At 38.8% G+C, this 15,375-nt stretch overlaps 1 protein-coding gene across 1 annotated transcript in view; it reads left to right on the top strand.

Annotated features, from left to right (window-relative positions):
• ITGB6 (integrin subunit beta 6) overlaps positions 1-15,375 on the top strand; it is a 144,411-nt gene that overhangs the window by 128,302 nt on the left and 734 nt on the right. The window lies entirely within an intron of this gene.

The raw sequence follows: 15,375 nt of genomic DNA, 5'->3' as shown, positions 1-15,375 counted from the left end.
GGAACATCAAGTCAAAAGTACTCATACTCCAGGGGCACCTGGGTGGCTCAGTGGGCTAAACCTCCGCCTTTGGGCTCAGGTCATGATCCCAGGGTCCTGGGATTGAGCCCCACATTGGGCTCTCTGCTCACCAGGGAGCCTGCTTCCCCCCTCCCTCTCTTCCTGCCTCTCTGCCTACTTGTGATCTCTTGTCTATCAAATAAATAAATAAAATCTTTAAAAAAAAAAAAAAAGAGTACTTATACTCCAAAACAAAACAAACTCTGTGTTGTTGACAAAAGCTGGGGATATCTGGAAATCCAGAAACTGTTCCCATTTTTAATAGCCCTGAGAAAATCACTTTTCACCTTAGTTTTTCCATCGGCAACATGTTGGCCCTGCCTGTATCTTCCAGCATCTATAACATAGTAGATGTTCACTAAATTCGTTCAGGCAGTATTATTGAGTGCTTATGATTATGGATACAGAAATGAACAAAATAAGCAGTTCCTGCACTCTCTGGTAGGGGAAAGGAGAGGATAGTAAACAAATGAATATCCAATATCGGTATGCACATCCCAGATCCTCTTGTCCCCTCCTGTCCCCCAGGTCTAAGCTGATAGTCACCCCAGCACCAACTCATACAGTTTCCTTAATAGTAAAGCCCCATCTTTCCCCTAATTCCCCAGGGGTTGGGGAGCCACAGCAACTCCTGTGCCCAAGTCCAGAGTGCCTGCTGGATCTAGGTAATAAAACAGAAGTTTTAAAAGAAGAATGCAAGGTTAAGTCGCTCTGAATATTAAGGCACTGAGCCTGGGAAAGGAGAGGAAAGAAACAAAAAGTTTACTTGGGTGGGCTTGGGGGAAAGCCAGGAAAGACTAGAAAATTTGGGAAGTGGGAAAAAAAAAGTCTTTGGGGTAGCATTTATGTATGGGCGATGTTGAGAATAAGATATATGGGAATGGGGGTGATCAGCTGTTCATTTTGAAAATACTCATTCTTGTGAGCCTGCTGTTCCCCTGACTAAGGCAGCCTGTGGGGTTTCCCAGCAGGAAGACCCAGCTCCATGGGGGTTTTGGCTGAAAGTCCGCATGTTTTAATCTGGTTCACGTTTCCCCTTTAAGACTCTTCAACACAGAAAAAACGATGCCCTGAAACACCCTGTGAACCACCCCCCCACAAATGGCAAATGGCAACCCCCAAAGCAACCCAGGGTCTTCAGATTTGTTCTCTCCTTCACCTCTCTACACACAGTCCTGTAGGTACTTCCAGTACCAGAGAAAGCTCTCCTACCAATAACATTCTTTAACCATAGGAGAAAGCTGACCTATCAAAAGAGTAAATTTATTTAAATGTTAGTGATTCATAGCAATTTTTGTCATCTTCATTTCATGAAATATAAATGAGAAAAAAAATTCCTTATTCAGAGGGAATGAGAAACAGGGATTGAATGAACTGTGATAAATAGAAATTTTCCCTTCTATTAAATTTTATTATACTGCAGCAGACTCAAACCAGCACAACTGAAAAGCAAGGAACCTTAAGTTCAGGATTTCACAGTGGCTCTTTTAAAGGTCAGTTGGGGGCGCCTGGGTGGCTCAGTGGGTTAAGCAGCTGCCTTTGGCTCAGGTCATGATCTCAGGGTCCTGTTATGGAGTCCCGCATCGGGCTCTCTGCTCGGCAGGGAGCCTGCTTCCCTCTCTCTCTCTCTCTGCCTGCCTCTCTGTCTACTTGTGATCTCTCTCTGTCAAATAAATAAATAAAATCTTAAAATAAAATAAAATAAAATAAAGGTCAGTTGGGCTTGGCTACTCTCGTAATAGATGAGCGAAGTTCTGGATGAGGCTCCTGCAGACAGGGGGTGGGGCAGCAGCCACCTAGGCCCACAGCTTGGGTCAAGGCATTAATTCCTTTGGTTTGTGGACCACCACAGGGTTAAATGCTGCCTCCCTGTGCCTTGGAGATATCCAAGTGTGAATCAAAACTTCATCTTCTGTTCTCTCCTATTTGGCTGCACAATCAGCAAAGAGAGAGCAACAGGGGATGTATCCCAGGAGTTTTTGTCCTATAACCAGTCCCGGAAGTAGGCCCTGGGAGAAGCACTGGGCACAGGAGGGCACAGATTGGGCCCAAAGCTGCTCTTCCATGTCATTAACAAATCTCATGGAGAGTCAAGTTCAGTTTGAAATTTCAGTCTGACCTTCACAATCTCTAGGTGTGTGTTTTATGAGGAATTTTATTGCTTGAATTGTTTTGTTTTTTCAGCTTGAAATGCATTTACATTCACAGTCCTTGCAAAACACCTAATCCTGCTTCAGGTCAACATCTAAAGATGATACATCATGAAACTCTATTATTTGTCAATAACTGGGGAGAAAGTCACTAGGTTAATTTTTTCATCCTGTGTAGGCTTTGCTATACCTAGTATGTGTGTGTGTGCGTGCGTGCACGCACGTGTGTGTGTGTGTGTCTTATTTTTAAAAACTTCCTATTAAATAATTTTTATCTGTTTGTATATCTTGCCATATATAGGTATATATATACCTATATATATGAACATATATAAATACAAACATACATATTTCTTATTTTTTTTTAAGATTTTATTTATTTATTTGACAGAGAGAGAGAGCACAAGTAGGCAGAGAGGCAGGCAGAGAGAGAGGGGAGGAAGCAGGCTCCCTGCCAAGCAGAGAGCCCGATGCGGGATTCGATCCCAAGACCCTGAGATCATGACCTGAGCCGAAGGCAGAGGCTTAACCCACTGAGCCACCCAGGCTCCCTATTTCTTATTTTAATAGGTAGATCTTCTTAGATTTATTTGAATCTATTACTTATTATTTATTTATATCTATTACTACTTAATAGATGTATCTATTGTTTCTTATTTTAACAGATGTGTCTTACTATCATTAAATCGCTTGCATTGCTAATAAAAATTGATAACACATACTGTTTCGAGTGCTTTATAAATGCTAACTTATTCAGATGGTATGGTATTATTAGTACCTCCCATTTTACAAATGAGGAAATTGAGGCACAGAGATCATAGATAGTATAAACACTGCATTGGGATCATAAAAATTAAAATAAGTAGACTAGCTGTTAGTGTATTTTGCATAGTTTCAATGTATTAAATGTCTATTTCACTGATTTCAAGAAGTGTGTCAGATTTTAGACACCTTTTTACTAAGAAGACGGAATTGGAGAAGAAAAATATATAAGAGAAGATTAAAATCTTTCTCAGCACACAAAGCTACCATTTAATATCCTACACTTAGATTTAGGCAGTAACAGGATGTGAATATATGTGTCTAACTTCACCTGCTGAGAAGTTCACAGGGAAGAGACAATAGTCTGATGATGCTCCTGTCCTTTACCTGGTTCTATGTTGTATCATTATTGCATATATTGCCCATATTTCCTAGGGTTCTTGTGAGAATTAAATGGAACAACATATTAAAGAATTTGACATATTTGTTTAATAAATGTCCTGTGAATGGTAGTTGTTTTTCATTAACTGAGTTCCTCCAATAATCACCCTCTTGGAAAAAAAGCAGAGTATCCAAGGTTGGGGTTTAGATATAATTGGAAAACTATGACAAGTTTTAAGGAAAAACCATGAAGCACATGAAAAAGAAAAACATAGAAAGTTCTCTGATACCATGAGCTAGAGAACTCAGAATAAGGGTTAAATTATACACAAGAATGATGTTTCTGGGTAAATGTGGTAACAGCTTCTTAAACCAGCCCTTAAGAGAATTTTGTAGAGACTGAAGTCTGACCTGTAAGCCGTTGGGGCCAAGGCAATTCTATTGTGGTGCCCCTTTGGAAAGAGTGGGACACGGAAGAGAGGAGCTGCTTGCAAATGGTGAAAGGAAGATGGGCCCTACTGACCCAGAAGGCAGAGCATCATGCTGTCTAGTGGGAGTGAATGGCGGCATTGGAGGAGGTACCTGCCAGGTCTACAGGTTGAGCAGAGATCTAGAGACGGCAGTAGCCAGGAACATAGTGTATGATGGGAGACTTGGGTTGGACCTGGAGGCAGGTGCTCTGTCAGCTTATGCAGTGGAATGTGGAGCAGTGTTTTGGGCCTGGGTGTGATACCATTGAGAAGCAGCACTAAGAAGCTGCTTCTTAAGGGGCATGTAAGGCACCCCCTGAGGATTTTTTGGATGCCAGAGGTGAGTTTAAATCTCGGAAGGGGTCCCTTAAGTTTTCCAGGTGCCATAGTGAAGAATAGAGCCAACAAAATTTAGGTCTAAATGTTAAAAAGACCTGGGGGGGTCCCGGGTAGCTCAGTCAGTTAGGCATCTGACTCTTGATTTTGGCTCAAGTCATGATTTCACAGTTGTGAGATCAAGCCCTGTGATGGGCGTGGAGCCTGCTTAAGATTCTGTCTCTCCGTTTCCCCCTATTCTCACCCCCCTAAAAAAAAAAAAATAATAAATGTTGGAAAGACTTATTCGTATGCTGTGGGTGCTGACACTTAGGTTTGGGACTCAAAGGATAGACATATTTGATATGAAAGTAGATGAAGGAAAAACCACTTAAAGCAACATTTCTCAAATTAACATTTGTGGCCCCTTAGAGGTCATTGTTCAGTTTTAAGAATAATTTCATAATAATGTATTTTATTTTTTTCCCTAGCCCATCTTCCCAGAGGGACAACCCACAGAACGAACCACAGGCTTTTCTAAGAAATAGGAAGGCACTGGGAAAACCGGGGAAAGGAGTGGGAGAATAATGTAGGTTGTGAGGACCTAAAGGTCCTCAAGAATACTAATCAAGAATACTAATGGAGGGGGGTGGGAGGTAAAAAAAAAAGAAAAAAAAAGAATACTAATGGAAATAATAAGGCCACAACTATTTATGACAAATAACAAACTCAAGTGACAAATACCAGATTTTGTTTTTTAAGAAACTTGGACTAACAAGCCAAGACCAGTTCAGTTTGGGGCCTAGCCTTTTTTGAAAATAATTGCTCTTACTAACAAACAGGAATTTGCCTGAATAGAAAGTACAAGTCAAAACAACAGAAAGATTTAGTAAAAAGATGCACAGGTTTTCTGCAGCTCACATAGATGAGTCACACAATCCCCTCAGGGAATACAATTAAAGACAAAGGACCCGGGAAAATCCAGGAGGCAGGGTATTTCATCACATTATGGGGAGTAGGACAGTGTACAAAGTATGGCCATGCCGTCTGGGTGACCTGGGTTATGCGTGGCATAACTTTATGAGGCACACAGAAAGGAAGTGTGCCATCCCCACAGCTGAAATTAAATCACTCTGAAAATGAAACTAGTAAAAATCCTTACACAGAGATAATTAACCCCTTGTAAAAATAATCCAAGAGACTGTCTTGAAACAAGTGATTCAGGAAGATTTGGATATCCACAAACAGAAAAAAACCAGATTAGGGCTGGAATGTGATTTCTGTAAAAAAAAAGTCATGAGACGACTGATGCTATTTTCTACTGTATGGTGTGAGGAAAGATAGTGCTAATGGAGAGCACTGATCTTCATGGAGCCTAGGAAAAGAAAGGTGAAGGAAAGTCCTGGTCATTGTTTTTTTCATACTGCCAAAAATGAATAGGAAGCTTTAGACACAGGCGTGTCCTCTCCTGGTGGGACAGCTGCTGGAGTGCAGAAACCACTAACCAAGCTTTTCAGTGAGAATTCCTAATGTAGCCTCTTGTCCTTCTAATATCTTTTCTATGAAATTGGGTTAAAACCTAATATCCCAAATTAGAATCATTTATAACATAAGAAGGTGGGTCTGAAGTGTTCTCCTCAACTAAAACACAGCCATTTTAGCCTAGAGACTTCAGTAACATGTTTCTAAGATTTTACATTTTAGTTTGGATGCTCAGATTTGATTTGTTTTTTTACACTTACTCATTGGTTCTGGAGTATGCTCTAGATAAATACAAAATGCATTCTCACACACATACACACACACACACACACACACGCACACACAGCACATATACTCCTTGGGAAAAAACAAGCAGAGTCATAAGGCATTGAAAAAAATGTTACAGTACAGATTTCTAGAGTTCCTTATGCTAGTCTTTATTTCTTACTTCCTCCTTTTCCTCATAAAAGTGAGTTTGGGTGTCAAATGCAGATGTGATTAAAAAAAAAAAAATCCCTAAAAATTGGATGAGATTTCTGCTTCCAAAAAGTGGAGTAACAGGAAACAGATTTACTCCCCCAACAAAAGCAAACAAACAAAATACATAAAAGAATGGTTTTCAAGACACTGGACATCAGGCATTAAAGGATACCCGAGACACAGGGGACAAACAAGGTGAGTCCTACATAGTCCTAGCTTATCTAACTGACAGTTGTAGAACATTCTACCCAACGGCAGCAGAAGCTATTATTATGTTTAAATATACATGAAATATTTAGCAAAATAGACCATATTCTAGGCCATAAACAAATCTTAATACATTTAGAAAACCTCAAATCACACCAAGTATGTTCTTCGACTATAATGGAATTTTATTAGAAATCAATAGTAAAAAGATATCTGGTCAATCCCCAAATATTTGGGAACTAAATAATACACTTCTAAGTAACCCATGGGTCAAAGAAGAACTCAAAATGAAAGTTAGAAAGTATGTTAACCTGAACAAAAGCATAATATATCAGAATATGTGGGATGCCACTAAAGCAGTACATAGGGGTAAATTTGTAGCAATAATGCCTATGTTAGAAAATAAGAAAAATCACAAACCAATGACCTCAGCTTCTACTTTAACCAGAAAAAGAAGACAAAAAACAAGACCAAAAAAAAAAAAAAAAACCTAACAGAGCAGAAGAAAAGAAATAATAAAGTGGAAATCAATGATATAGAATACAAAAAAAACAAAAGAGAAAATCAATGACACTCAAAGTTTCCTTAAGATAAATAAAACTGGCAAACCTTTAACAAGATTGACTGGGAAAAGAAAAACAGAAAAAAACAAGTTCTCAATATTAGGAATGACACGTGATATTTCTGTAGAGTCTACAGATAGTAAATGGATAAATAAGGAAACATTATGAATAACTTTATGCCTATAAATTTGAAAACCTGTATGAAATGGACAAAAAAAAATGAAAAGACAAAAAGAAATTTTCAAAATTTCAAAAATTTTCAAAAAATTGAAAGACAAAAAAAATGGTTAAAAAAAGAGATAATCTGAATTTCCCTATATCTGCTATAGAAATTGAAAACATAATTAAAAACCTTTCTACAATGAGGAGTGCCTGGGTGGCTCAGTTGGTTGAGAATCTGACTCTTGATTTCAGGTCAGGTCATGACCTCAGGGTCATGAGATCGAGCCTGACTTCAGGCTCCACACTGGGCCTGGAGACTGCCTGAGATTTTCTCTTCCCCTTTCCCTCTGCCACTGCCCCCTTAAAAACAAAACAAAACAAAAAACCTTCCCACAAAGAGAAACCCAAGCCCAGACGGCTCCAGAGATAAATTCTATCAAATGCTTAATGAAAAAATTATTCTTTGAGGCCAGCATTAAGCTAATATCAAAACAAAAGACATTACAAGAAAACTAAAGACCAATATTCCTCATGAACATAGATGGAAAAGTTTTTAAACAAAATATTAGCAAATCAAATCCAATGCATAAAAGGAAAATATATCATAGCTAAATGGGGTTTATATTCCAGTAATGCAGACTTCATCTAACATAAAAAATCAGTGAAATAATTCACCATATAAACAAACTACAAAGAAAATCATGACCATCTCATAAATGCAGAAAAAGTGTTTGACCAAATGCAACAACTATTTTTTTTTTAAAGATTTTTTTTTATTTATTTATTTGACAGAGAGAGAGCACAAGCAGGCAGAGAGGCAGGCAGAGAGAGAGGAGGAGGAAGCAGGCCCCCTGCCGAGCAGAGAGCCCGATGCGGGGCTCGATCCCAGGACCCTGAGATCATGACCTGAGCCGAAGGCAGCGGCTTAACCCACTGAGCCACCCAGGCGCCCCGCAACAACTATTTTTGATAAAACCTCTCATCAAATTAAAAATAGAAGAGAACCTCTTTAAGCTGATAAGAGACATCTATGAAAACCCTATAGTTAAGATCATACTTAATGGCATAAGACTGAATGTTTTTCACTCATACCATTTCTATTCAACATATACTTCTAGTACTGGAGGTTCTAGCTAGTGCAATCAGCCAAGAAATAAAATAAAAAGCATTCAGATTAAAAAGGAAGAAGTAAAACTGTCTTTATTCATAAACAACACCATTGTCTATGCAGAAAAATTTATGGAACCTATGAATAGCTAGTAGAACTAGTAAGTGGGTTTAGTAAAGTTGCAGGATACAAGATCAATATATTAAAAAATGAAATGTATTTCTATATCTGGCAAAAAATTACAGATTGAAAAATAATTAAATGCTATTTACAATAGCATCGGGGTGCCTGGGTGGCTCAGATGGTTAAGTGTTTGCCTTCAGCTCCGGTCATGATCTCAGGGTACTGGGATCGAGTCCCACATTGGACTCCCTGCTCAGTGGGGAGTCTGCTTCTCCCTCTCCTCTCTGTTTGTGCTCTCTCTCCAATGAATAAATAAACATTTTTTTTTTAAAAATAGCATAAAAATATGAAACACTTAGGGATAAATGCAATGAAAGATGTAAAAGAACTGTACATTATAAACTATAAAACATTGCTGAGAAAAATTAAAGATCTAAATAAATGAATAAGTATTTCTTATTCATAGATCAGAAGACTCAACATTGTTACGATGTCCATTCTCCCCAAACTGATCTACATATAGAATGCAATCTCAATTTAAATCCTAGCAGGATTTTTGTAGAAGTTAACAAACTATTTTCAAAATTCAAATGAGAATGCAAAAGACCTAGAATAGCCAAAATAACTTTGAAAATGAAGAACAAAATTGGAAGGCTAATAATACTTAATTTCAATACTTATAACACTACCATAATTAAAGCAATATGGAGGTACTAGTACAAATACAAATAAATAATTAACACATGGAACAAAAAAGTCTAGAAATAGACCTATATAGATAACTCATTTTTTATTAAGGTGAAAAGGCAATTTAGTAGAGAAAGGATCGTCTGTTCAAAAATGTACTGGAAAGATTGAATATTCATGCATAAAAAAATAAACCTCACAGTATAAACAAATGTTAATTCAAAATGAACCACAGACCTAAAAGTAAAATCTTAAAATATGAAGCATTTAGAAGAAAACCTAGAATATCACTGTGACCTTAGGTTAGGCAAAGATTTCTAGATTTCAAAAGCATGATCCATAAAAAGAGCAAATTGATAAAGTGAACTTTACCAAAATCCAAAACTTCTGCTCTTCAAAAGACAATGTTAAGAGAAGGAAAAAATAAGCTACAGACTCGAAGAGTAAATTTGCAAATTAGATCTGATAAGAAATTTGTATCCAGAATATATAAAGAACTCACAAAACTCAGTTATAATAAAACATCAATTTTTTAAATGGACATAAGATTTAAACAGATACTTCACCAAAAAAGATATATGGATGTTAAAAATAAGCACATGAAAAGATTTTCAACATCTTTAGTCATTAGAGAAAAGTAAATTTATTTCTTTTTCTTTTTTATTGAAGTATAATTGACAAAATTATATGTATTTAAAGTGCACATGATGTTTTGATATACATATACATTGTGAAATGACTAGCATAATCAAATTAATTAACATAACCATCACCTCACTATTAGATTTTTTCTTTTCATTTTCTTCCTTTGACAAAAACATTTAAGATCTACTCTTAGCAAATTTCAAATATATAATACATACATTTGTTAACTATAGCCGCCATGCTGTGTGAGAAATGCAAATTTAAACTACAATGAAATACTACTATACTCTATTAGAATGGCTAAAGATTAAAAGACTGCCATACCAAGTGTTGGCCAGGACATTAGTTTCCTAGGGTTCCTAGAAAAAAGTATCACAAATTAGGTGGCTTACACAACAGTAATTTAATGTCTCACAGTTGTGAAGGCTAGAAGTCCAAAATCAGTGTTGGAAGAGTTGGTTGGCTCCTTCTGAGGTTATAAGGGAGAAACTGTTCCATGCCTCTCTCCTGGGTTGTGGTGGGTTGCTGGCAATCTTTGCCATTTTTTTAAAGCTTTTGCTTATTTATTTGACAGAGAGAGAGCAAAAACAGGGGGAGCAGCAGTCAGACGCAAGGGAACAGACTCCCTGCTGAGGAGGGATGCAGGGCTCCATCCCAGAATCCTGGGATCAAGACCCACACTGAAGGTAGATGCTTAACCTACTGAGCCACCTGGGCACCCCAATCTTTGGCATTCTTTGGCTTGTAGATGCATCACCTCAGTCTCTGCTTTCTTCTTCATATAATGTTTTCTCTGTGTGCATGTTCTTTCTCTGTACCCTAATGTCCGCTTTTTTCATAAAGACACCAGTCATAATGTCCTCATCTTAACTTGATTGTCTGCAAACACCTTATTTTCAAATAAGGTCACATTAACAAGTACTGAGGGTTAGCCTTTCAAGGTCTTTGGGAGAGAATACAATTCAACCTATAAGAAGATATGGAAGGGGGCACCTTCATGGCTAGGTGGTTAAGCGTACTTCATCTCAGGTCATTATCCTAGGGTCCCGGGATCAAGTCCCTGGGCTCTCTGCCCCAATGTGGGGCTTGATCCCAGGACCTTATATTAATAAATTGCTTTTTTCTAGTAACAAAATGCCAATAAAGCCATTATGCTGGAAAAAAAACTACGTATTGATTTATAATCATAATGCAGAAAAAAATTAAGCTATATTCATGGGTTCCTTGTCATTTAGCCACCTATTCCTTCCCCCTTTATAGAAATCCATACATTTGACAATACTGTGATTCCTGTTTCAACCCAGAAAAATAGGTAAGCTATGGAAAAGCCAAGTAGCATGGCTTGGATGACTCCCAGGAGAACTAGCAATATCAAACAGGTTTGCCAATTTCCTACCATTCTGTTCACTGAACTTTACAGAGTCTCTTCTCAGAAAGCTGCACTGAAGTCTAATATTTAAACCAGTTAAACCTAAGAAAGGTCGAGGAAGCCCTCTATCTACAAGTTTCTTTTCATAGCCCCATGACTATCTCCTCTCTAATCCCAACTATCCTCCTTTTCTATTCTGAGGTTTAGCATTTTAAATTGGCTTAGAAATAAAACTTAATGGCAGGGCCTCTGGGTGGCTCAGTTGGTTAAGCATCTGACTTGATTTCAGCTCAGGTCATCATCATCATCTCAGGTTGTGAGATTGAGCCCTGTATCAGCACAGAGACTGCTTAAGATCTCCCTCTCCCTCTGCCCCTCCTCATCCCGACTCTCCCATTCTCTTTCAAATAATTAATTAATTAATTAATTAATCTTAACAATCTCTAACCCTGTGAGTGTACATGATAAGATTACCATGAACATACCAGAAACTTCTTTGTCCCTGATTCATTAGGATCATTTTCCCTACCTCAGAATGCCTGTGGCTATATTTCTGCAGGCCCAGTTGTACTGGCCTTTGGCTCACATTATTTCTCATCTTACAATAATCCTGTAACGTAGGTTTTTTGTTTTTTTTTTTTATTTATTTATTTGACAGACAGAGATTACAAGCAGGCAGAGAGACAGTCAGAGAGAGGAGGAAGCAGGCTCCCTGCTGAGCAGAGAGCCCGATGTGGGGCTCGATCCCAGGACCCTGGGATCATGACCTGAGCTGAAGGCAGAGGCTTTAACCCACTGAGCCACCCAGGCACCCTGTAAGGTAGGTTTTTATTGTCCCACGTATAGAGACGAAACTCAGCAAGATTATGTAATTTGACCAAAGTAACACAGCTAAGAAATAATAGAAGAAGGATTTTTTAACCCATCAGTTCTACCCTGCTCTCTATCTGCCTCCTTCTCAGACCCTTACATACTCCATCAAGAAGAGAACATGCTCACAGATTCTGTCTAGATTTTTCTGGGGAATCTTTAGATGAAATTAAAAGGTGCAGCAACCTTCTATTTTGTTATGGTTTTTATTTAAAAGGAATGTTGGTGATTACAAAAACTACCTTATATACATTTCAGAACGTTAAATGGAATAGAATATCTAAATTACCAGAAAATGATTAATAGATGTTAAATAAATATAGATCACTCCCCAGCCTTTCCATTCAAGTCTAGGAAAGGTAGAGCCCAAAGGTTGTCTTTGGTAGACAAACAGAGATACAAGGCTTTGAGAAAGCTCTTCGGTGAACTTTCCCTCTGGAAGGTTCTCCTCCTTTGTTTATGGATGTGTGCCCTTTTGCCTGCTTCCTCTGCACATCCTTTCCAAGGTTACAGGCAGAAGAAGGCAAAAGGAAGCATGAGCATGCAGAAACTAGGCTCTGCACTGACAGGGCAGATTTCAGACATCCTGTACACACCCAATGGAGACAGAGACTCAGCTGAAACATTCATGTGACTGGAACTTTCTTTCTGGCTAAAGACCACACACTGAGAAAGCCGTTAATTGAATTAAATTGATATAAATTGCTGCCTGGATTAAGGTGAAAAACTAGTTCATTAACTCACTCTGAAACTGGCCCTTAGCCCAATGGGTTTTCCCTTGTTTTCTCCCCTTAGTACTCCAGCCCCTGCATGTATTATTAAAATACCATCGTGTTGCTAAATCACAACATACAGTGATATTTCTAACACATCCAGAAGATGTTAATAAATGGCTGGGGGAAGGCTGCTAAAAATAGATATGAAATGGGTTAGAAAACTTCTGTCTTCGATAAACCAACATTCCTTTTTATCCACAGTACAGTTTCCTCTTAATGAGATAGCTTATCACATGAGGTTAACAGGCAGCTCAAGGTAGGGTTTTGCAGTAAGTCACTTGAACTCCCTCAGGTGCTCATCCATATATAATGACGACAGTAACATCTACCCCATGATGTGAGTGTTGTGGGTATTATCTAACAATTGTAATTACATTTCATGAGGATTCACTATTTGCCAGATTATGAGTGTTTTCCATATGTTATGGAAAATGCCTGTGGCTCCATTTCTGGAGGCTCAGTTGTGCCTGGCACCTAAAATCTAACATAATGATAACAATAACAACCACATTTGCTCTCATCCCCAAGCCCGTTCCCACAGCCTATGAATGGAGTGGATACTCATATTATTCCATTTGACAGAAAGGAAACAGAGGCTGGGTGAGGTGCAATGACTTGGCATAGTCACAGAGCAGATTCCCACACAGGCAGGGTGACCTTTTAACTACTACACCACGAGCAAAGCCTGGCACCCAATAAACACCCCATAAAAGACAGCTACTAAGAAGAAAAAAGGATGAGGGTATGGCTTTTCTCTCAATCCAGCAAGAAACCAAATTAATACTCATTCTTTTTTGCCCAAAAATATATTTTATTTGTTTTAAGTAACAATAATTAATGATAAAAACCACTTTGCTGAGTATTTACTATGTGTCGGTCATTGTTCTTTTTCAGTTTTAACTCATGTAATCTCTGAAGAAGCTAATGACTAGTTTTATGCTAATTGTGCAGACGAGGCAACTAAGGCACGTAGAGGTCATGCAAGTGACCCATCACACAACTAGTGAGTGACAAAACCAGAATCTGAAACTAAGAGTCTGACCCCAGATTCCCCACTCCATACTTCCACTTGCCCCTCTGTGATCTGACACCGAGTCCTGTGTGACCCCACCACCATCATCAACCTTTCTCCTGTCAGTATCTTCAACTCCCTTGTACGTAACTTCTCGATTGGGTAACACCACTTAAGATGAAGCCCAGTGGCCCCCTTCTCCCTGCATGTACCTGGGCTGTTGAGCATTATTAATAAATACATGATCCAGTATAAATTCATGGTCCTTGACCACATCTGTGTCCCTGGTAATGCTCAGATTTCCCACTACATAGCCGTAGCAGCTCTCTCTGTGGGCATCAGAACTAGCCTCACCTCCTTTCTTTGACTCCAGCTCTGTCCTCATTCCCAGTATATGAATTACCCTGATACTTCACAGAGAAACTAGAACCTAGAGGATGAGAGGACTCTCTACCCTCAGTGTTCAGACTTAACCTGGGTCTACAACCATTATTTCCTTCATTCCTGCTGTAAAGGGAGGGATTGCTTTCCCTTCTAAAGTGAATCCTTTTACTTTTTGCTCCAGAAACTTCTGCCTGCTCAGGGACCTCACTCTGACATTTCCAGCAGTAAATACCTTTGACTTCTCCCTCTCTATTGGATCCTTCCCATCAGCATTCAGACATGCTCAAGTCTCTGACCTAAAAACTAACAAAATGGTAATAATAACAACTGCATATGTTCTCATCCCCAAGCATGTACCCACAGCCCATACAGCTATTTCTCCTTCTCCTAATAACCATGAACTGCTTGAAAAAACTGTTTACAAAGATGGGATCGGGAGGGAGACAAACCATAAGAGACTCTTAATCTCACGAAACAAACTGAGGGTTTTGGGGGGTGAGTAGGGATAGGGGAGGGTATGTGCTATGGTGAGTGCTATGAAATGTGTAAGCCTGATGATTCACAGACCCATACCCCTGGGGCAAATAACACATTATATGTTAATTTTAAAAATAAATAAAAATTTTTAAATTAATTAATTAACATTTTAAAAAGAAAGAAAGAAAGAACTATTTACACTGGGTGGCTCTGCTCCAAGTCACCCCCAACCACTAAGGCATCTTGTGGCATCAATCACTAGAAGCACTCTCCTTAAGGTCCTAACTTAACTCCCTGTCCCTAAATCCAGTGCACATTTCTGTCCTGAATCCTTTGACCTCTCCAGAGTATATGAAACTGTTGATGTCTCTCTCCTTGAAACACTCCTCCCCAGCTTCTAGACACCTAAGCCCTTATCAGTCTGCTTGGGTAGCTGTCCTTTAAATGTTCTTGTTCCCTCTGATTCTTTTCAGGCGTCTTCTCTTCTCTCTCAATCTACAACAGTCACATCTATTCCCATGGCTTTAATTATCAATAACAGATAACCTCCAAATTTATGTTCCCATTCTGTTCCTGATTTTAAAACACATATATGAAACTGTCCCATGGATATTTCCACCTGGATGTCCCATAAGTCTCTCCACATACCACATACTGAAATCCTACTCCTTCCCCAAACTTGTTTTTCAGTGGATGAGGCCACCAGATTGGCCACAAAAGAGATCATCATTCTTGTCAATTCCTCTCTCTATCTAATACACCTGATCTTGTTGATTCTTCCTCTTAAACATCTTGCAACATGTGTTCACTTCTCCCAGTCTGCTGCGTCTCCTTTCTAGTCCAATCATGAGCCATCTCTTTGTCCAGACTCCTGCAGCAGTCTCCTCAGCCT

This window comes from Lutra lutra, chromosome 3 (genome assembly GCF_902655055.1).
Source record: "Lutra lutra chromosome 3, mLutLut1.2, whole genome shotgun sequence".
In the NCBI taxonomy this organism is placed as follows: domain Eukaryota; kingdom Metazoa; phylum Chordata; class Mammalia; order Carnivora; family Mustelidae; genus Lutra; species Lutra lutra.
Note: the sequence above shows the minus strand (reverse complement) of the source record. Positions and strands in the feature narration are given on the sequence as shown.